The sequence below is a fragment of the Canis lupus genome, chromosome 32, assembly GCF_003254725.2.
Source record: "Canis lupus dingo isolate Sandy chromosome 32, ASM325472v2, whole genome shotgun sequence".
In the NCBI taxonomy this organism is placed as follows: domain Eukaryota; kingdom Metazoa; phylum Chordata; class Mammalia; order Carnivora; family Canidae; genus Canis; species Canis lupus.
Window position 1 is genome coordinate 37,125,262 of NC_064274.1, and position 23,563 is coordinate 37,148,824.

The 23,563-nt window shown below is 32.7% G+C and overlaps 1 long non-coding RNA gene across 2 annotated transcripts in view; it reads left to right on the forward strand.

Moving 5' to 3' along the window:
• LOC112671709 (uncharacterized) overlaps positions 1–20,827 on the forward strand; it is a 48,574-nt gene extending 27,747 nt beyond the window's left edge. The window contains exon 3 of one of the 2 annotated variants that reach the window (XR_007407730.1): positions 20,373–20,827. This is a non-coding gene — a long non-coding RNA (uncharacterized LOC112671709). Of the gene's footprint in view, positions 1–458; positions 4,727–20,372 lie in introns of those variants that run through there. The other variant, XR_004811406.2, reaches the window with a different exon arrangement.
• Positions 20,828–23,563: the final 2,736 nt, after the last annotated feature.

Genomic DNA, 23,563 nt, shown 5'->3' on the forward strand with positions numbered 1-23,563 from the left:
ATCAACACACATTGTATGTTGCTGTGTCCCCAGTTGGTAGAATGCATGAAACTGGGAACCACACGATAAATACAGACATTCTACTCTTATCATAAACTAACACTGTCTTCTCAGGGATATTTCTTTTAGGACTGGATAATACTGCCTTGCTTCATAAGGATTAAGACATATTTTTCATTCTGTTTTCTCTATAAACACTATTAGGGGGGTTACAAAGACATAATACATACATAAACACACATATCACATCTATTGAATATCAAAAATAAATAACATTTGTGCACAGGAATAGTAGATTTGGTTATCTTAAGTCCATCCTAAATTTCACTGAAACTGATAAGCTCTCATTAACAATGTTGTAAACAAGATAAATATTCCTCAAGTTTGTAAGACTTTTAAATTTTAAAACAATAAAATTTATATCTGCTAACCACTTCATTCACTGATTTTTTTTTTAGTCACAGAGAGAGAGAGAGGCAGAGACACAGACAGAGGGAGATGCAGGCTCCATACACCGGGAGCCCGACGTGGGACTCGATCCCGGGTCTACAGGATCACGCCCTGGGCCAAAGGCAGGCGCCAAACTGCTGCGCCACCCAGGGATCCCCCTTCATTCATTGATTTAACAAATATTTGATAAAAATGCATAAAATGTGCCTAACACTGTTCTAGACACTAGACACACACCAATAAGCAAAAAAGATACTCTCACTACAGAACTTACACACAGATATGGGAGAGAGGAAGTAAATAAGTTATGCAACAAATTTATAATATCAGGCAATGGTAAATACAATCAGGAAAAATATATTGGGGGAAGGGAGAAGAGCTATTTAGACACACAGCTGTTCAACGGAGATGACATTTGAGGAGATCGGAGTGAAGTAAACATAGAATGCTTTAGAGAAAGATATTCCAAGCAAAGAAATGAACAAGTCAAAAAGACAAAAATAAAGCAGGAGAGTGCTGGAAAAAAATCATAAAAACAACAATAACTGTCATGATTTATAGATGATCAACAAATCACTAATTAAACATAATACTTAGAGATATAAAGGTTAATAATAAAATAATTAATTATGGAAAAAATGCTTGCAGATACCTCCAGGGAGTCAGGTTATTATGAAGGTAGGGAGGAAAGAGATGTTTCTCATTTCACAATAAGCCTTCCTGAAATATCTGATGCTTTACATGTGCATATACTTCTTTACTTTGCTAAAGGTTAAAATATTATATCTAAGACTTCAGTCACTACTCCCATTATAATTATCTGCATTATAATTATCAGATTTATACCCAGGAGGGATAGGGCTGTGTCTGTATAACATAATAATTTTAAAATAGGAATTGAAAAATCCCTGTTATTAACTTTCCAAAACGGGATATATATATTTTGCTCTCTGTTCTCCCTTCTCCAGGAGCAACCTCTTAATCATGAATATGCTCAGCACCTACATGTACTTTCTGTTCTTCAAACTTACTTAGCCTCGCCTCCTTCTAAAACCTGAAATAATTTGTAAATTGCTGACTAAAATTTCAATTCTCATCAGAACTAACAAACATAACTTCAATCCACAAGCATATTCCCTGGTTATGCTTCAATCAACAAGCATATTCCCTGGTTAAGAATCTAAGACAAGTTTCTGAGCACATTGTAAACATATCAAAATGCATATTTTTCTTTTCTCCATGTCAACATTTTACAAAGTCTCTTAAAGAGTTCTGGGGGAGATTAGTTTGTAATTATGCATGGAAAACAAGAACAGGAGATACAAAAATATTTATCATGATAAAACTTTGATCCGTTGAACATCTATTATTTCCTATGTAAATTCTTTGAAAATAGTACTTTGGAGAAATTTGTCATAGGTATTGAAAACAATGGGTCAGGTTGATATAAATACGTATTAAAATTTATAGAGCCTGTGTTTATTGTTTTGGTTCCTTGGCAAAGGCATTATCAAACTGTAACATAATGTTTAAATATCACCTTTCTTAATAACTGGAAACATGTCTTCCACAAATGCTTTCAGATATTGATAGTACTGTACTTAAATATTTGATTTTTTTCAGTAGTATGTGTGAATAAGTTGAACTATTTGAGAGCAAGAATAGATTAAGTAAGATTACATTACATCAAGAATTAAAGGGTTGAAAAGAGTTATTTTTCTAAATATTTTTTTACCCTTTAAAATAGATTTTTCATAATCACTCCCTTTTTTCTCTTTCCTAAAGCACAAAACTAACATTGTATATTAAACTTCAAGACATTCATGATCACACTGAATGTCTTCAATTCAGTTAAGTCCACATTAGCTCTTGCTAATTGTTAAAGTAAAACAATCAAACAGTTGAACCAGAAATTGGTAATAACTGCCAAGCTATCACCTAACAAATCTACTGTCTTCAGTCATATCAAAAAGAAAACTTCATTCATAGCCTTTTGGTGCACAATAAAGGGCTGCATTTTGTTTTAACATTGGTATTTGTAAAAGTATGTTCAACTTGGGTAAAAATTACTGGAAAAAAATTACTGGAGATTAGTATTTATACTACACATTATTCTTTAATAATGTGAAGTTTAAATATAAATGTATATAGCACATCATCGGTGATGAAGCACTGTCACTTCTAGGAAATTTACCCAAAATAATGTGAAATTCTTTAAAAAGTGCTTAAAATATGCAAATGTTATTTAATGAAAACTTCCAAAAGAATGAGCACTGTGTTTCAGGCATACATATATTGGGGAAGAACATTAGGAAAAATTATGCACAGAAACAATGAGGAGACTAAGTAATTTGTGTAACACGGCATTATCATTTTGTTATCTTTTTTTTCATGTGTCATTCTCACAAAAATCCATGCAAGTAGGAAGAGAAGAATATTATATCATATTTACATGTAAGGATAACTGAAACTCAGAAGAATTAATACTCTTGCCTTGCAGAACATCACCAGGAGCTGCAGAACATGATTTAAATCCTGGTCTTTTACATCTAGTGTAGAGCATTTTCAAGCACATCTTCTGTCCTCTACCCCATTCTCTATCCTTCCCATACAAACTTGCAAAATATAATAAAAAGTTACATTTCTAAAAACTGATAAAACACAAACTCGATGAAATAGACTAGACACATTCTACATATCCTCTACTTCTTTTATTTTTAATTTATATAAGTAAGGATAACAATGTCTCCCTCAGGAGGATTTACAGTATGAAGGATAATGAGATTATTATGTACATGCTCATCCCAGACAGTGAGTATCATACAGTAGATATACCTTGGTATTAGTTTACCCCCATACTTCTTAAATTGGGTTATCCCTGTGAGTAGAAGGATGGCATACTAGCTGATATACAGGTGACAATGACCCTCTGGGTACTTCAATTTTACTCATTTTTGGATGGATATTAAATAATTTAAGTGATTGTTAAAATAAACTCAGACATGTGAGAAAATAAAAAATAAAGCTGGTGTAAATTCTTGAGATTGCAAATAAATTCTTCTTACAAATTACTTTGGACAATGTCTGTTCTAATATTTGTTCTGTCATGCTGGGATTTAGTGTGAGGAACAAGCAAGAGAAAATTTTAAGATAAAATATATATAACCACTTTCAAAACTCTTTAGCAGGATCTTCTAAATCCGAGCATATGCCTATCCTAAACCCAGCTATTCCATTCCTGGGTGTATGCCTAGCAGAAATGTATACATATGTGCACCAAAAACCATGCAGCAATCAAATGTTTACAGCAATATCTTGCTATATCTCCAAACTTGAGACTATTCAAAATGCCTGCAAGAGTGGAACTGATAAATTATGGTTGTTCACAAGGAATGCACAGAAATGAGAATTATCTAAAGTCATATGCAGCACAGGATGAATTTTAAGACATGACATTAAAGACAGTGACTAGAAACAAGATTACACCCAGTATAGCTCAACTTACATAAAAATCAAAACCAAGCAAAACTAATCCAAATCAACAGATTTCAGGATAACTGTTACTACTGGGGAGAGGAAGTCCTCAAAAAAGGGCACAAGGGGCTACTGTTCTGACTTCTGTTGCTGGTGACACAGATTATTCAGTTTGGGAAAATTCCTCAAACAGCACACTTGCAATAAGTGCTCTTTTCAATGTGCATATTATAGTTTAGTAAAAGTTTTTCTTTTTAATTACAGGGATATAAAAAGGATCTATCAAAATTTCAGATTATTGTTCATTATATTTAGAGAGTGTAACTAAAGATAGTCCTAGTTTTCATGGAGATGGATATTTTACTGCAATTTCTAATACTAAAACATGGATTTGTATTTCATATTGGATTCTACAGTTTACCTCTAAGAATGTAAATGTACTTGAAATGATTTTGAAATATCTATAGAAAAAACTTTTTATGCTAATTAAAAAATTTGATCTGTATTCTTTAAAAAAGTACATCATAGGCTTACTTCAATGAAAATGACTTTTCAAAAAGAGGTATATATGAAAACTTGCAAAGGTATATTTCAAGAACTCTGCTTTGTGTCCATTTGTATGAACACGTTAGAAAGTATTTAGAGGCAATAGGATGACTGAGTGGTTCAGCAATTGAGCGGCTGCCTTTGGCTCAGGGTATGATTCCAGAGTCCCGGGACTGAGCCCACATCAGGCTTCCTGTATGAAGCCTGCTTCTCCCTCTGCCTATGTGTCTGCCTCTCTCTCTCTCTCATTCTCTCTCTCTCTCTCATGTGTAAATAAATAAAATCTTTTTAAAATAAAAATAAAGGCAAGAGCTTTGTCTTATTTATTTTGCCATTTCTACTACCTAGCATAGATTGTGGTACATGGTAGGTGCCTCATGCATGTTTCTAAATCAAAGAAAACATGAGGTAATAGATGAATTAGGATGCAGGGAAGATAAGTATTGTCTACTTTTTGTTTTTCCTTTTTTGATCACACACTGGTCCATCTTCCCCAGGTCACACACCATAAGGATACTCAAGCAGCTCTTTAGAGAAGGGCTCATGGCAAGGAACTGAGGCCTTTTGCTAACAGCCAATACCAGCTAAACAGTTATGTGAGAAAGCCAAAATGGAGGTATTTCCACCATTCCCAGTTAATATTTCAAGTGATTATATCCTGACCAATATCCTAGCTGAAACCACTAAAGAGATCCTAAACTAAAAAGACTTGGGTAAGTGACTCCTGAATTCCTGGCCAACAAAAAAGTGAGATGGTAAACAGTTTTGTTCTAAATCAATTTTTAAAGTAGTTGATTATACATCAATAGATAATCAATACAACAAATTTTGTTGATTATGAAAAAGCTGCTATAAAACTTAGTCTTTGTATGGACATATTGTTCATTTCCCTCCCTGTGCCTGGGGAAGTGAGTGAGATCTCTGGATTGTATGATTTATATATATGGCTGTACAATGTTGCACTTCCACAGGCAACATGAAAGATCCATGGTCCTGCAACTTTTCAGCTTTTGGTATTCTTAGTTGTTGTTGCTTGAGTTTTCTGTTGTTGCTTGCTTGTTTGTTTTACTATTCTAAACTGTAGGAAGGGTATATCATTGGAGTTTAATGTGTAGCTCCTTGAGGAGCATCTTTTCATGTGCTTATTTGCCAGTCACTTTTCCTCTTTGGTTTAATGTCTGTACAAGTCCTTTGGCATTTTGTAATGGATTGTTTTCTAATTTTTGAGTTTGGGCATTCTTGCTATACACTAAATATAAGTCCTTATGATAAATAGATTGACAAGTATTTCCTCCCAGCCTTTAGGTAGTCTTTTCATTTTATTAAATGTCTTTTGAAGAGAAGTTTTTAATTCGGATGCAACAAAACTTGTCAGTTTGTTTTATGATTCACTCCTTTTGTGTCCTAAGAAAATTTTGTGTAAGCCAAGAAATTCCTTCAATTTTCTTCTGGAAATTTAGAGTCCTAGGTTTTAGTTTTAGGTCATTTCTTATGATCATTTCTATAGCCACTGCCCAGAGATCATCCTTTGTTGAATTGAATAACATCACTCTGACACCTTATACTGGAAGTGCTACTCATTTAGTCAGATGACAGATGATAGGAAATTTGCTTGAAAGAATCCTGGATTCTCTCAATGGCCTTCCTATTCCTAATGAAGTGCTATCTAAATGATCTTATGTGGGCGGAGAATTTGATGGAATGAAACATGGCAGGTTAAGTGGGGGCAAGGGGGAATCCAATCAATCAATCAGTCAAATCAGATTATCAATTCCTACAAAATGTCTGCTGGGATTTTGACTTGGGTTGCTGTAACTCTACATATAAATTTGCAAAAAAAAAAAAAAAGTTAATAATATTGTTTCTTCTAGTCCATAAACATTATATATTTCTTCCTTCATTAGTTCTTAAATTTATCTTAGCAAGATTTTACAGGTTTGGATATACAAGTCTGGCATATCTGCTGTTTAAGTATTTCACACTTTTGATGCTATTGTAAGTTTTTTTCTGTCAATTTCCACTTATTTTAGAATTTAGAAATAGATTATTTTATAAATTTATGCTAGCACTGAGATGTGCTAAGCAACCTTGTCATTTCAACTAGACTTTTTTTTCTTGCCTTCTTACAATGCCTCGACACACTAGTACAATTGAAATTGTGAGGGTGATTATTAATTAGTTACCAAAATTAGGAAATATTTAATATAATGCTGCCTGATTATAAAAAATGTTTGAAGAAGTTCTATTCACATAAATTTGACAATTTAATGTACTAAAGAAATTCCTTTAAAATCATCATCTTCCAGATCTCACCAAGATGAAATACATAACCTGAACAGCTAAAACTATTAAAGAATAGTTAAAAACTTCCCCCAGAAATCTCCAGGCTATGACACTTTCAGTGGAGAATTTCACCAAACATTAAAGAAGAACTGTGACTAATTCTAAAACATCTTGACCTAAAAATAAGAGACAAAGGAACACTTTCCAATTTATTCTATGAGATGAGTATTTCCCTGGTACCAAAACAGACAAAATACAGTACCATAAAGAAAAAAACAGGAAAGCAAAAGAAAACTACAGAAAAATATCCTTCATAAACATAGACATTAAACTGCTCAAAAAAATAAAATCAAGAAAAATCTACCAATAAAATGGATTTCCTTCCAGGAATGAGAGGCTGGTTATATATTAAAAAATCAATTCATATAGTCTACTATATTAACAAAATAAAGATCAACCGCATGATTATATAAAATGATGAAGAAAAACATTTCATAAAATTTACACCCATTCATGATAACTCTCAGGAAACTAAAAATAAAAGGAAATTTCTCAATCTGGTAAAAGGCATCTACAAACCCTATGGGTCACATTTGTTTAAAAAATGTGGATGGACCTGGAGGGTATTATGCTGAGTGAAATAAGTTAATCAGAAAAGGACAAACATTATATGGTCTAATTCATTTGGAGAATATAAAAATTACTGAAAGAGAATAAAGGGAAAGGAGAGAAAAATGAATGAAAATATCAGTGAGGGTGACAAAACATGAGAGACACCTAACTCTAGGAAACTAACAAGGGGTAGTGGAAAGGGAGGTGGGCGGGGGATTGGGGTGACTGGATGATGGGCACTGAGAGGGGCACTTGGCAGGATGAGCACTGGGTGTTATGCTATATGTTGGCAAATTGAACTCCAATAAAAAAATTTTTTTAAATGGATTCATAACTCATATTATGACCAAAATAAATTCCAAATGAATAAGAGATTAAGTGAAAAAGAAATATCTATGCAAAAATTAAAATAAAGCATAATAAATATAAAGTTATTGCAAGAAACATCACTAGTAAAGTCAAAATACAAATGACAAACTAGGAGACAATGTTTGCAATTTGTATCTAAGAAAAATGTTCTTAAAATTTAGAAAAATAGCAAAAAAAGACATGACTAACCATCCTTCAGAAAAAAATATCTAAATGACCCTTAAACATGATATATGCAATGTTTCACTCATATCAAGAATGAAAATGGCATTGCAGTGTCCTTGCTTGCCTATCAGAGTGGCAACTCATTTTGTTGGCAAGGTAAACAGTCTTCTCAAACACTAGAGGGGAATTTGGCAATACTCAATAAATGACATTTGCATTTGAACCAGCAATTCAACTTCTAGGGTCCTTCTAGGAATCTTTCTAAAAATTCACCTAGAATATATACCTGCCTCCAAAAATACAATACTTCAAGTATAGAAATTAAATTATGATATCAAAATATTAAAAACATGTAAATTGCCCAACCATAGAAGATGAATAAATTACAATATATATACATGAAAGACTACCTATTCTAGAGTGAGAAAAAGGATGAAAAATATTTCTATAAACTGATAAATAGTTGTTACCTAGATACATTGAACACAAGCAAAGACCTTTAAGATACCTTAATAATAAAATGAGCAAATAATAACAACTGGATAAAGCAAGAGTGGAAAAACCTGAATTATCTTTAAATCTATTTCCATACTATTCTTGTTTCATTAAATTTTGTCAACATTATTCATGCTAAAAAATTTAAAACCTAGGAAGCTAAAAAAAAATCACATACAACAATTTTGTTCACTCTGGAATTTTTCTTATATTTACGTAAGATTAGATCTACAGTTTCAAACAAAGGAGTGATGACTGGTTACCCACTTTTCCTTCCTTAGGTTTCAAATAGAAAACAAACAACTGGAAGATGCGTACTTTTTTTTTTTTTAAGATTTTATTTATTCATGAGAATACACAGAGAGAGAGAGAGAGAGAGAGGCAGAGACACAGGCAGAGGGAGAAGCAGACTCCACACAGGGAACCTGATGTGGGACTCGATCCGGGGACTCCAGGATCACACCCTGGGCCAAAGGCAGGTGCTAAACCGCTGAGCCACCCAGGCTGCCCAGAAGGTGTGTACTTTGATATCTAATCAGAGTTTAACTGTTTTCAATGTAGAGTGGACGGAGAATAACTCAATTGAAAAAGAAGTTTTCACCATTTTTTCACTTTCAAGAATCTCTAGAGACCAGCAGGTATTACTCCACCAAGGGTATGGGATTGAGCATATCCACCCTTAGGAATACAGCATTTGCTACCCTGAGAATATGTTTTCTATTCACCCACTGTTACCCAAGCGTTAAAAAGCATTCTGCTCTGCAGTTCTCTTTTTTAAAAATTAGTAACTTCACTTCTTTATGATAGGCACCTGATTTTAGAAGCACAGATAGATGGACTTTCTGAGTTTTATTCCCTTGATGGAAATGTAAATATCAACACCAAACATTGGGCAAGCACATCTGTCAAGAAAATAAACAACAGACCTCCACCCTGAAATTAAGCAAAACCTTTGACTTTGCTTTAATTTTGTAAACATCAGGTGTACTACTTAGAACTTAAACATTGAGAAAAATTTAATATCTTGAAACTTACTACTTAAAAGGAAAAATCATCTGAAATTTTCAAAATGGGAAGTTTTTTTTTTCTTTTGGTTCCATGCCCCAAGAAGGGGATGTTTGAATGCTTCGCTTGCCCTAAAATCATGCTATATAACTGCCCTTAGCCAGCTGCTGACAGATATCCACAATCCTTAAATATGCCCTTTAATATTTAAGCTTTTACTTGTCTTGCTTCATTTGCCAAAAGCCATGATTCTGATTGAAGAGACTAGGAAGGAAGTATTACTACAACTCCTTTACAGTTTACACCACTGTATGTTTTATGACTTGGCTTGCATTTCTGAAGTAGAAAGTGTCACTAACTTAAGTCCTTCTAATCTAAGTCTTCCTCCTTATTTTGTCTCCATCATAGCCTCACTATGTGCTTCCACCACACCCTGTTTTGGTTTTTTTTAGTTATTTGTCAGCAGTGTTAGAGTATAAGTCACTTAAAGATGAGTAAGCCTTGTTTTTTCATTATCTACACTATCCACAATATTAATATTATCCATGATAAATATTTTAAATACATAAGGGGAAATGAATGACTGCAAGTGGATACCTTAAACAAATGGCTCATAGAAACATCTAGAGGGCTTAGTATTCGCTCCTAGCTTGGATAGCTGCAGAGCACACCATGTCTGAGACCTATCCTCAAACACTGCTCTTCTCTTCTTTTGCCAGCCAGGGTAGGACCTGTGAGCAGGACTCATGTAAAAAGGTGGAAATAGAAGTGTGTATGGGAGGTAGACATACTTCTTTCCTAAAATCTCCCCTTTACCCTGCCCTGAGTGCAGCTGCTCTTCTGTTATTGTCAGTTTTCTTTCATTATATTCCTTATCTCCTATTCTTTTCCATCTACCTTAAAAAGGAAAGTTGTTTACTTTGAAATGAAGTTGAATATTGCTGCCTATCAATAAAACTGTTTGCGAAGCAAACAGAACTTGAGGCAGCATTCAAAAAGTAATAAACATCCTGAAAAGCTATAAACTCCATGAGATAGCAATTTGAGAGCTAACCATAATAGTAATAATTAACATTTATTGAGCACTTAATATGTGCCAGATATTTTACTAGGCAGTTTACACTTAACCCTCTAGCAATTTTTTTTCAGATAGGCATTATTGCCTTTTACAGATGAGGAAGCAGTCACATAGCATTCAAAATAGGTTTATCTGACATCAAAATACATTCACTTAAACATGCAGCTGGAGGCATAAAAAAATAATCATGGAAAAGAGACTCTGGTTTGCCCAAATACAGAGAAACTATGGCATCCTTTTGATCCTAAGACATGCACAAGATGAACTGATGGAGGGACATGGATTCCCAGTTAAATATTTCTACACCAGTGGAGTTGTTCTAAAGTGGGGGGCTGGGAAGTAGCTAGAAGCCTTGGAACCCAGCATAGTAATGTCCCTTAAAAAACCCAACCCATGCAAGCAGCTGAAAGGAGTCTAACACTGTTCTTTACAATATGCAGTTACTTCCCATATTTATTACTAATAATACCAGCCATTTCCTTGTATAGGATAATATCCTCTGTGTTATCAGTCATAATTACTTTATTGATCATTAAGATTAGCACTAAATTCAAAAATCCTTTCACTTCCTGAATTTTACACCCTTGAACAACGAAGATACTTAACTAGGAATATTCCAGTATCTTCCAGTAGTTTATTAGTCCCAGTGCCATACTATTATAATCTTAACATGGTCTGTTCTTTAAAGCAAATCTTAAATCCTAAAAAGAGAAACAAAACAAAAACTGAAAGAAGTGTATCATGCTTTTTATATTTTTAACTGATTCAGATTAATATGAATATCAACCTTATTGATGTCTATAATGCTCTTCTTCTATGATTCTCTAAGACGTTCTGAATCAATTTGAAAAATACTAAGCCACTCATCCTCCTCCTAAGCTCTTCATTACTTTTCAAGTCAATATCTTCTCTTTAAATTCCTCCTGCCTCTTCTTTATTTTAACATCTTTCCTGACCATTCCTTAAATTCTTTTAAAACCTCCTTTTGGGGATCCCTGGGTGGCTCAGAGGTTTAGTGCCTGCCTACCGCCCAGGGCGTGATCTTGGAGTCCTAGGATCGAGTTCCACATCAGGCTCCCTGCATGGAGCCTGCTTCTCCCTCTACCTATGTCTCTGCCTCTCTCTCTCTCTGTGTCTCTCATGAATAAATAAATACAATCTTTAAAAATAAAATAAAATAAAATCTCCTTTATATCAGCATAGAAAGTCACATTTCCCCTCCTGCATCTTCCACTGTGTTGTTTTAGGGTGATGAAAGAATGAAAAACAAACCGTTTTTTTACAGTTTACATGATAACGTAATGATTTACATTTCTTATTAAGTGATATATCCCAGTGGCAGTGAGGGCTGGGTATTTGGGAAGGGCAGGGAGAAACATTTTGTATCTGAAAGTACCAAGCAGAAATAAACATAATGATGGCAGTTAAAGCACAGTGCTGACTTGGGAGGGATTAAAAGAGCCGAAATATTCACAAAATAATCTGGCACCTAGTGCCATTAACAAATATTTCAGACTCACCACACATATAGCAATGACAAAACATTGAGTGAGTTATTATAAATATTCAGCAAGAGCTATTTTTCTTCATTCCTGGCTAATAATCATTAAAATATTTTCTTATGGACCCAAGCTGACCCAATAGAAACACAAATACGTATTCATTTATTTTGCAATTGGATAAAGAATCAAAGGACATTAGATTAAGGAAAGCATGCAATCTACATACATATATATGAGCTATGGATGTAGAAATTAATCCTATTGACCACTAAGTTTATCTAAGTATCTAAAATTAGAGCAAAATAAAAGTTGATTAAATTATAATTGATGAATTTATAAAGAGGCAATAAGTTTATGTATCATTTTATTCATGTGATACATTGGATGATAAACTGAACACATTTCCAGAGTTGATATGTATTTCTCACTAGATTCACTTAAAAGCAAAACATTCACTACTAGGGGAACTGAACTTTAATGTATATGAAAGTTAAACTTCAAATTTCTTTAGCTATATAAATTATAAAATTGAAATGCATCAACTTCTTTAAAATAAAGAACTCTATCATAAAATATTAGTGATGAAAATGTAATTTAAAAAACCAAATACATTCAGTAAACATGTGCTTATGGCTGATGCATAATCTTAAAAATAATTTAAAGTAACTCCAAAGCTACTGATCTTGTCCATATGTTTCATAAAAACAACAAATTCAATTTCATGATATACAGAATAAAAACGGTTTAAAATAATATAATCTAAAGGAGTTTTTTGTGTTTACTGATTTCAGTAATAGAATAAACCCATCTCTTTAAGATGCCACTTTAGAATTTTTTCTTCAACTTACTAATGTGTATATTTTCAGTTCTTTTAACAATAACCCTTTATTGGCCTTGTAGGAATTCTTACCACTGCATTTGATGTATTAATAATGTCTTGATGTATGTTTTGGTTTAACTAGGTATTGTTAAAGGTGACCTTTTGATTTGATTGTTTAGCTGACTTTGGTGCTAATAAGATAAAGAATGAGGTGTCTAATGAACCTTGTGTATGGAAATAATGATAGATGGCTCATTTGGAATTCTACAGACGTGGCACTGCCAAGCCTGCTGAGGAGTCTTTGGAACCTAATTTTAGAGAGAGGTTTTATTGATTACACAGAGACAGGGCACATTTTAATCATTTTTACAGCACTGTATAGCCTGAGGTACCAAAATCCATTAAACAAGGATTATAAACTTTGTTTTAAACTGGATCCTAAATTGTTTCTTGATGTATAGTCAACAACAGCTCTGTAAGATCAATCACAGTTACTAAGGCATATTAAAATCAACTTGTTTCATTTTAATTGCTCATATGCCTGACCCTCTGAGGTACAGCTGTTCATGAAGTTAAATTACTTTTTTCCCAGAGAGGAGTTTCATTTTAGTTTACCCTGCAATCATTTCTTTCCTAAGGCCACCAACATACTCTACTTTTTACATATCTACGTTTAATTTACTCTTTCTATCCTTAAAAATGTACTGGAAATGATGCCTAAATATGACATTTTGGGTCATTCTGTACATCTTTTAATCTTCTTAGGGAACAAAATGTTTCAATAAAATTGAGTAGAATGTTAAAATATATTGCATAACTGTATACAGACATTTCTAAAAGTTTCATGTGGCTGTATTCTTACATAATCTTAATAGTTTAACTAAACTAGCTTATATCAGGGAGTAAAAATATTTAGTTTATTTAATGGTATGTAAATTGTCTTTTTTTAAATGGATAATTTGTTTGATGTGTTGCATAGATATAGGACAGATACATGTACACCTTAAATATTTATTAAAATGTAAAAGATTATAAATCTATACCTTACTGCATGGCATGTGAGAAACAAAGGAAAGAAAAGAAACATGTAAGCTTAATTTACCTGGGAATATATGAACTTTGAAAATCAGAAGATCTGACTTCAAGATCTATAGTTCCATTAAATAATTATGTAACCAACAAGTTTATTGAATTATTTGAGCCCCCATTTCCACATCTGTAAAATAAAAATAAAATACACATAGAATAAAGATATGGAAATTTGAATCTCACTATACAATGTATCCAATGTTTCAGAAATTTAAACATCCATTATTATTGTACATGTATGTACATATCTGTATCCTGATACATATATATGATCATATGACATAAGATTCAAGAAATATACAAATAACTGTAACTGAAAGAGGTGACAGAAAAGAGTACAGTGCAGGGGGCAATTAATCTAATTTTAAAATTACACACATTATGTGAAATGAGCTTCATGCATTTTTAAAGCTATAGGTTCAAAATAACTAGACCAACACTTAAAATTACAGGCTTGCTAGGTTAATACTGAGCTAAGCACTTAGATCACATTAGTATAAAATGTATCCATTACATGTGTATATGGTCAAATGTGAATTAACTTAATTGTTCTTTAGCTCTCTTGCTTCAACTCAATAAAAATGTTTAAAAATTAATTTCAGTGTTTTGAATTTCAAATGAAGTTGAATACCACTGTTGTGACATATCCTTAAACAGGAATTGAGTGAGAAAATTACTAGCATTATCATATTTAGTAATATGTATACTACTTCATTTCTTAAATATCAAAATGTACTCACTTATGCATCAGTTATGAGTCACTGATCAGTCTGATCAAACTAAAGTGCAGGAATGAAATGTCTATGTTAGATTCAACTTCTCCCTTTTGTCAGTCTTTAGATGCATTGTAAGTTAACATCAGCAAAACACCTTGTCAATTTCCCAAGGGAAAAAATAAGTATAGCATGACATGCTGTACCAGTTGGCTAAGTGTTAACTCTCCACCTCAGACTGTGTCATGTATATTACATTGTGCTATTGGTGTGGTCGGTAAAGGCAAAAGCTAGCTGACAACTGAACAGCACTCCTTCCATTGTCTATTCTGTTCTCTTTAACTTCCTTGATACTTTCTCCTCTATCCCCTACTAGCTCTCTTAAATTCATCATCCTTAAAAGATTTTGGCCTTCTTCCTGGTTTCTTTTTTTTCCCCGTCTACTTCTATCTCCTAGAAATTACTTACAATTTCAACAATCACCAATTTGAAGATGATCCTTAAATTTTTATTGGTAACCTAGACTTCCTACCTAAGCTTTAAAATCATATATCAAATGATTTCCTCAATGGTTATGAAGACATCCAAAAAGGCATAGACTACATGGCTTACTATAATATCTCCAACACTTAACCTAGTACCTGTCACATGGTAGGTGAGCATTCAATAAATGGATAATGAAGGAATGAATGAATGCACATTTTATAAAGATTGGTCTGATGTCTACATTAGATGAAGATGACACTGTTGGAGATTCTGATTTAGTTTGAAGCCTCTGGCAATCATTTAAAATGAGGCTCTATAATAGAGTAGAGGACTAGAACAAAAGTTAACTGAAGAACCATTATTTAGAAGAAAGGAATGACATGATTATCTTGAAGTTTATGCCATTACCTTTATCTGGAGAGGCCTTCCCCTATCTAAATTATTCCAATTCTAGAAAGAGGCTTAAAGCTTACTTATTCCATTAAATTTAAGCTGCTTACCAAATCCTACATTATTTCTTCCTCTCAATTCTTACTAATAAATGATTACACACATACACACACAAATACAATGGAAATAGCCTTAGCTTTAGAGAACAGCAGGCACGTGTTAAATTTAGTCCTGCCAATCACTATTTCTGTGGCTATAGGCAATCTTTTTATGTTTCTGAGACTCGCTATCTTCATATCCTACAAGATCACTGTCAGGATTAAAATTAATAAAATAGTACATAAAATTCATTTTGTATAAAAGACATAGAACTTTCATTTCTATTGTACTTAAAATGACATTCATACACTTGGTACTTCATTTTTTTCTCTGAATGCTTCAGGTTTGTCACTTAACTGGAATATTTAATGAAGGTTACACAGGTCTTTGTTGCCTCCATGGCACACACTTTATTCTTGATTATTATTTGAAATTTTTGCAAGTAGCTCCATATTTATAAATATTTTATTCTATAGTATTTGATTTGAAAATGTTCAAAGTTAGGCCCCTAGGCATGTAGGTGTTTAATGCTTTAGAGTGATAGAATTAATAATGCATTAATCTAGGTCTACCAAAATCTTGCTTTTTCTGAGTGTATTTATTAAGCTAGAAGAAAATATTCAAATTCCACACAATAAAGACTAATGTTTGAGGTTCTAATAAATTTATTAGTTATTAAACCTGAGGGGTTTTTTTCAGTGAAAGGTAAATAAAATGTTGACACTGCCAAATATCAGTACACTTTGGTTCTTCATGTACTTCTATACATATTATTTTATAGCTACATAATTCAATCCAAAACTTTTAAACATCAAGTCAAATGTTTAAGTTGATGATAAAAATGAGTAAATTTTGCTAAGAGGCAGAGATTGTAAAATAATCTAAATATATATCTTTTTCAAAGTTCCTATGAATTTAGTATTTCAATAAAATATTCATGTATAATTCCAAGAATTTTATGTATTTCATACAACACTTTAAAGGACAGAAACCATTATAAAACATATTTGTATTTTGTCATAAACTATAAATGGTTTTGAGAAACCAGAAAGTTTCTGCATTTTCCTACTGGCTTGATGCTAATACTCCTCCCACTATCCTGTAACTCAGGCATTTAGGATTAGACTTCCTAAATGAGGTGAGTTGGAACCACATGTTTCACTGCATTTTGTTAGATCACTCTTTGTCAACATCAACAAGGAAACTTATGCAGTCTTGATAAATTCACCAAGTTAATAAACAGATGAGTAAGGTTATAAATTGATAAATCACAGTCACCTCTTCTTACAAATACCAGGCTTTACTATGTTATACTCTATGCTATTTAGATGTTTGAAGTTAAAAATTTTTAAAGTACATTGTGTGAAGCAAACATCCTATGAAGTTTGCTATTTAGACTTTTGTAGAGAAATCATTCAAGTGAAAAATTGGACCATCTTGTTACTGTCACATGATTTCCTATTAGCTACTAACCTGTATTGCCTTAAATTGAACATGTGGCACTGTTGTACATTTCATGTCACATTCCTCTCAGAAGTTCAACTTTTTCTAAGTATTAAATGGTTTTTGTTGAAAGTAAGGTCCTAAGAGAACCAGGAGTTTGAGAACTTTGGCCAACATGAAAAATATGACAGAAGGACATTTGCTCCTTGATGACCTGGTTCCAGACACTTGTATCACACTTCCAGAATCCAAAGCTCAGTCATTATTTAGCAGCTAATGACAAAGCCCAAACTCAAAATCATGTGAAAATATCACATGATTCTGTTTGGAATTAAAATATTTTTAAACTGTACAACTGTCTTGGCTAAAAAAAGGGAAAATTGAAGACACTACATAAATGTCATTGGTGCATTTAAAAGAAAAACACTGGAATTATCAATTAGCAAAGAAGATAAAGAGCTTGAGTTTAGCTACACAGTTTATGCTCAATTTTTAAAATAAGCCATTCATGCCAGTATAGGGAAATAAAAATTTTCAAGAAAAATAAAAACCGTTTTAGTTTCTAAACAGCATTTTCAGATTGTTTCATTAATCATCAAGCATTTATTAAACACCTGTCACTTGTAAGGTGTTATGTTCTGTCCCTAGTAGCAAGTCACATAGGCCCTGGCACTAAGCATACCAGGGAAAAAAGTATGAAGAATTTTAGTGATATTACAAAAGAAAAAAAAAAGTGTTTTGGGAGGAAATAAAAGGGAAGCATAACAAACCTGCTATCCTTTACCAATTTATTCAGCTATAACACACTTTATTCTTATATATGTTTTTGCACATAACCTTGGAAGGAATGCATACGCATCAGTGGGAGGAATGGCACCTGGGCTGGAGAGGCAAAACATCCAAATCAAACCTGGTAATTAATATGCTGGAAGTTGTTGCATGCAGTAAGATTTAGGGTAGTCAGAAGGCAAATCAGTCAGGAGAAGACAGACCACACATTCAGTTTATAAATGTCAATTATGAAGTATGAGGACATATTAAGTGAAAATATGTCCATAGGAAATTGGAGATGGCATGGTGCACAGTAACCACAAAAGAGAGGTTGAAAATAGGATTATATGTTTAAAAATTATCCATGAATGAGTAGATGGTAAAGCCACTGGTGGTTTACAAGGCAAGTATAGAAAGAAAAGGGAAAGCTGAGGATAATTTTTATATAAATACTAAAAAAGAAAAAGGGGCTCTACTTCAACGTAATATTTTCAGATAAGAGTCCCTTATACCTAACATGCTTCTACTGAATATATCATAATTTTGAGATACTACTACCTTATATAGTGAATCATCAAATTTTAAAAGTGGTTAAATACCAGTTTAAAAAATATTTCCATTTCATAATAATGCTATTTCAAGTGCTAAACATAAATTCTAACATATCACTGCTTAGTAAGTATCTCTGAACCAAACTGACATTTAAAAAAAAAAAAGCACACCAACATATACTATGTCTTTAGAGAAATAGCATGGTAACATTGGAAAATTTTCAAGACTTAGTCCATCTGGCTCTACAGCCTATTACTTTTTCTGTATCTAACTACCAATGGAAAAGTTATTTTGGGAAAATGAAGATCAAAAGTGAAAGATAAGCTGTATAAAAAGAATAAAGAAGATAACTGCATTGATGATTGTCTATGTTCTACTTAATAAACTTAATCTAGCTTTGCAATAAATTATATGAAATGTATAGACAACAGAGTTAACTGGCTTTATTTTTATAAAAATTAATTGGATGTCTACATTAGATGATGAAGATGCTATTGAGGAGTTTTGTTTTGTGGTGGGGTCATAGCTGAATCACTTCCATGTGCTCAGTCCAGATCCATATAAAAATCATACAAAGGGCTTGCCTTCTTATGGAGCAATAGATAATATTCCTTACCTTAATTATTATAAACTTAAATATTATTACAGGATAATGATATAAGTATTTAAAGTACTTTTCCCCCCTTCTTTTGATATTCAAGTTTTCTAAAGCCACTATATTTTAATAAACCATTGGTTTTAATATTTTTCTGGTATAAGTCTACTAGGAGCTCCTCACCCATAGATTTTTTTAAATCATGTTTGCACTGATAAAACCTAAAAGTAGTCAGGGACATTGAATTTTTTTACTTAATTTAGAACCTGATTTCATTATTTAAAATCAAGATCTAACCCAAAGCACATTTTCAATGAATGAGCAAAGTTATGGAGGGGGTTAGAGGTGGGGAGTTACCTGATTTTCAGTGGTTTACTATTATAACTTCAAATGAAGTGGAAAATATGTTGCTTATGTGAAAAGTTTAAAGATATTATTATTTTGATGGCATGAAGGAAATGGTGAAAGGTTTCAAAAATAGTAATTCTCATAATATAGTTTGAACAAATAGAATACAAAAAGACAAAGAAATATATTTAATAATTATAATTGAAGAAAAATGACTTTTCAAAGAGCTCATTTTAATTATAGTTCAGGTTTCCTTGACAGCCTTTTGAAAAAATTATAAGTGGTACTTATTTGTAGAAGAAGCTCACAATCATTGCTCATGGGTTTTATATATTAAGAGTCACTTGGGTTATTCTCATTATATTTTCTTAAGCTTTGATTCTGCCAGCAAAGATATCTCTGCAAATGGCCTGGCCCAAAACAATGGCATCATTAATTGCTGAGGGAGCTGAAAAACAATGAGTCCTCCAGGCTCTTGTACAAATTAGACAGAGCTGTCGGCCTAATCAGATACGGTTGTGCTCGCCTGTGGACCAGTTGGACTCCTCAGCAATGTTCCACATCTGTCACTTTCCCACTTCTCACAATAAGCACATGTCAAGCTTTGTAGTTCTACAGTCTTGTTTTCTAAGGAATCTGTGCATTCTTGTGAGCAAGAATCATATTGGTTTGACATAGTCCTTCAGAGGGAGCTCAATTAGAAGCACGGCTCAGAGAAAACCATAAAAAATACATAAGTATAAGAAAGGTTCACTATTTGTATGAGTTAAAAGGAATAATAAAGTGGTAAAATCCAAAAATCTTTCAAAAATCATGGATGGATCTAATTAACAACTGTTAATTTCTGATCTAAGTTAATACACCACCATTTCAGAACCCTATGCACCCATTATTTCCCATCTTATGCAAAAACACAGAGTCACATTTAATTTTAAATCAAAATTAAATATTAAAAAATATTTGTGTAAGGATTTCAGTAATTATAAAGAATTGACAACCCTCCTTTGGAATTAATATTAAAAAAATCATTGCATTGAATTCTTAAATAATAACTATTATAATTATTTCCCTCATTCTCTCTGGCAAGAATGAAAATATTTGTTAATAAAAGAAGCAAAATACCTACGATCCAGCAATTGCACTGTTGGGGATTTACCCCAAAGATACAGATGCAATGAAATGCCGGGACACCTGCACCCCGATGTTTATAGCAGCAACGTCCACAATAGCTAAAATGTGGAAGGAGCCTCGGTGTCCATCGAAAGATGAATGGATAAAGAAGATGTGGTTTATGTATACAAGGGAATATTACTCAGCCATTAGAAACGACAAATACCCACCATTTGTTTCAACGTGGATGGAACTGGAGGGTATTATGCTGAGTGAAGTAAGTCAATCGGAGAAGGACAAACATTATATGTTCTCATTCATTTGGGGAATATAAATAATAGTGAAAGGGAATATAAGGGAAGGGAGAAGAAATGTGTGGGAAATATCAGAAAGGGAGACAGAACATAAAGACTCCTAACTCTCTGAAAGGAACTAGGGGTGGTGAAGGGGAGGAGGGCGGGGGGTGGGGATGAATGGGTGATGGGCACTGAGGGGGGGCACTTGACCAGATGAGCACTGGGTGTTATTCTGTATGTTGGTAAATCGAACACCAATAAAAAATAAATTTATTTTAAAAAAAGAAGCAAAAAAGTCTTATACATATACATGATTTAAAACTTATACATAATTTTGATTTTAAACTAGGTGGTTTTGAATTCCTCTCCTTGGACTTGACTACTTTACTAGTTTCAAAAAAATATTAGAAACTTCTCTATTACTGGGGTGCCTGGCTGGCTTAGTCTGTAGAGCCTGCAACTCTTGATCTCAGGACTGAGTTAAAGCCCCACATTGGGTGTGGAGCTTACAAAGAAAAGAAAGAAAAGAAAAGGAAAAAAGGAAAAGAAAAAAAGAAAAGAAAAGAAAAAAGAAAAGAAAAGAAGAAAAGAAAAGAAAAGAAAAGAAAAGAAAAAGAAAAGAAAAAGAAAGAGAAAGAAAGAAGAAAGAAAGAAAGAAAGAAAGAAAGAAAGAAAGAAAGAAAGAAAGAAAGAAAGAAGAAGAAAGAAAGAAAGAAAGAAAGGAAAAGAGAAAACAAAACTTATCAGTTACTACTCATTATTTTTATCATCTTCTATTATCATTTACCTCTCAGGGCTTATTACGTTTATCTTGCAAACGAAACTATAAAAGCACAGAGGATTTTATGTATAATAATAAATCAACCATATAAAAGGTAATCAAAAACAGATGCATGTTTATTTAACAAATATTTGTTGCACACCTAGCTAAAGTCTGGTCCTGCGCTAACCTGGAAACGCTAATAGTAAATGACAAAATACAACTATAGCCACAGATCTGAGTCAACCTGATGAATATACATAAGTTCTGCAAGTAGTTAACCTATATTTTGTTTGTCTATTCCAACTTATTCTTTTGAAACAAAGATGTAATCTATGAGAAGGGTATAGGCCTGAAATATGGGAAACCTGGATTTAGGAAATTTGGACTCTCATCCTTGACACTATTTAGCAGTTATAATTTAGGAGACTCACTTAAACTTTGTGTCCTTGTTTCCTTATTTGCTTGTCATGTGTTCTTCTTCATAGCTCTGCCTTTGCATAAATTTGTAGATATAAGGGACACTGGCACTGTATCTTATTTTCCTTAGTTTTCTCTGTGGCTTAAAAATGTAGCAAAAGTTCAATTCAAATTCTTTCGACCTAACCTAACTCATAGGTAAATAAGAATTTGTACCAAACTCCTAGGATTTCTTAAATATACATATAATAATATACGGTTATAGGCAGTATTTTTTTTTTTTGGTTATAGGCAGTATTGATTTTAGCCCAACCTTTATACAAATAAAAAGAATAGCTATTAAGTCTGGAATCTGTTATATGCAGGCATTGTTCTATAAGATTCAATGCAACCTCTCATTTAATACTTTCAACTGTACCGGTATGAAGGAGTAGTTACTTAGCAGTAAAGATTCACCCAAATGATCCAGGACACACCTTCAGTATATCTCTGTTCATACCATTAATGTAAAGTCCTCGCCATCACGCAAGTTCATGACCTGTTAAGTCACTATCTTTGCCCTTGTTCTTTTTTTCTTAACTATTATTAGAATTATTAAACAAAATACACAAGAACATAGAGAGATACATATCTACAACCATCACCAACCTCTTTCTCTCTCTCCCCTGAATTTTTTAAAGTAAATCCCAGACACCATAGCATTCCACTCTAAGTACCCTCAAAACATTATCACACATAAAGAAAATAAAAATCATTTCTTAATATCATATAATACGTATCTAACAAGTTTCAAATGTACCCATTTGTCTCACAATTGCTTTTAATAACTGGCTTGTTTAAATCAGAACTGAAACAAGACATATATTTTTTTTTCTTTCAATATCCTTTTTGTAATATCTACCATATCTGTTAGGTCTTCAAACTTTGTACTCTACTTCTTGTATTGTTAACATTCATTATTTTCCCATTTCCTCATTTCACACTTCGGAAGCCCATTCATCCTAATCCAAGAATGGCCAATTCTACTCTGGTAATTTGACTATATTGCTACACAGTTGGAATCAAATATATTTAGGCTGAAACTATGTCCTGTCACTATTAGAGAGAACAATAATGTGCTATTTGATGATCATTCTTAATTATTACTTAAAAAGTTATAAATATTTTATGCACAGTGTTTAATAATTTATTTTTCTAGATCAATCCCAATCATCTGTCAATGTAGGACTACTCGCGAGTTGGTATTTTTGTTTCAATAAAAATATTTATAACAAATGATTTAAATGCTTAAGGAGAAAATACAGATTCTCTTAATTGATCCAGCCAACTAAGAGATAACTACAATTGTTATTTTGCTATATTCTATTTTCTTACTTATATAAGAAATAGAGATATGGATTGAAGATACTGAAAGACTGATAAGAGTTATGGGGGAAAACTCTAGATTCAGATAGAAATAATTCAAAACCCCATTTCTGATCATTATTAGCTTTTTGATCTACAAATCTTAATCTATCTGAGCATGTTTCCTCATTCCAAAAAAAAAAAAAATAATAACATTTACATTGTTGAGCAGGTGTTGTGTGGCAATTAAGAATCCTGGTTCATTCATTATACTGCATAGATTTGTCTATGCAGTCGACTTATTGATGCCTTCTGAGTGTGAATTGTAAAATGGAATTAATAATAAGA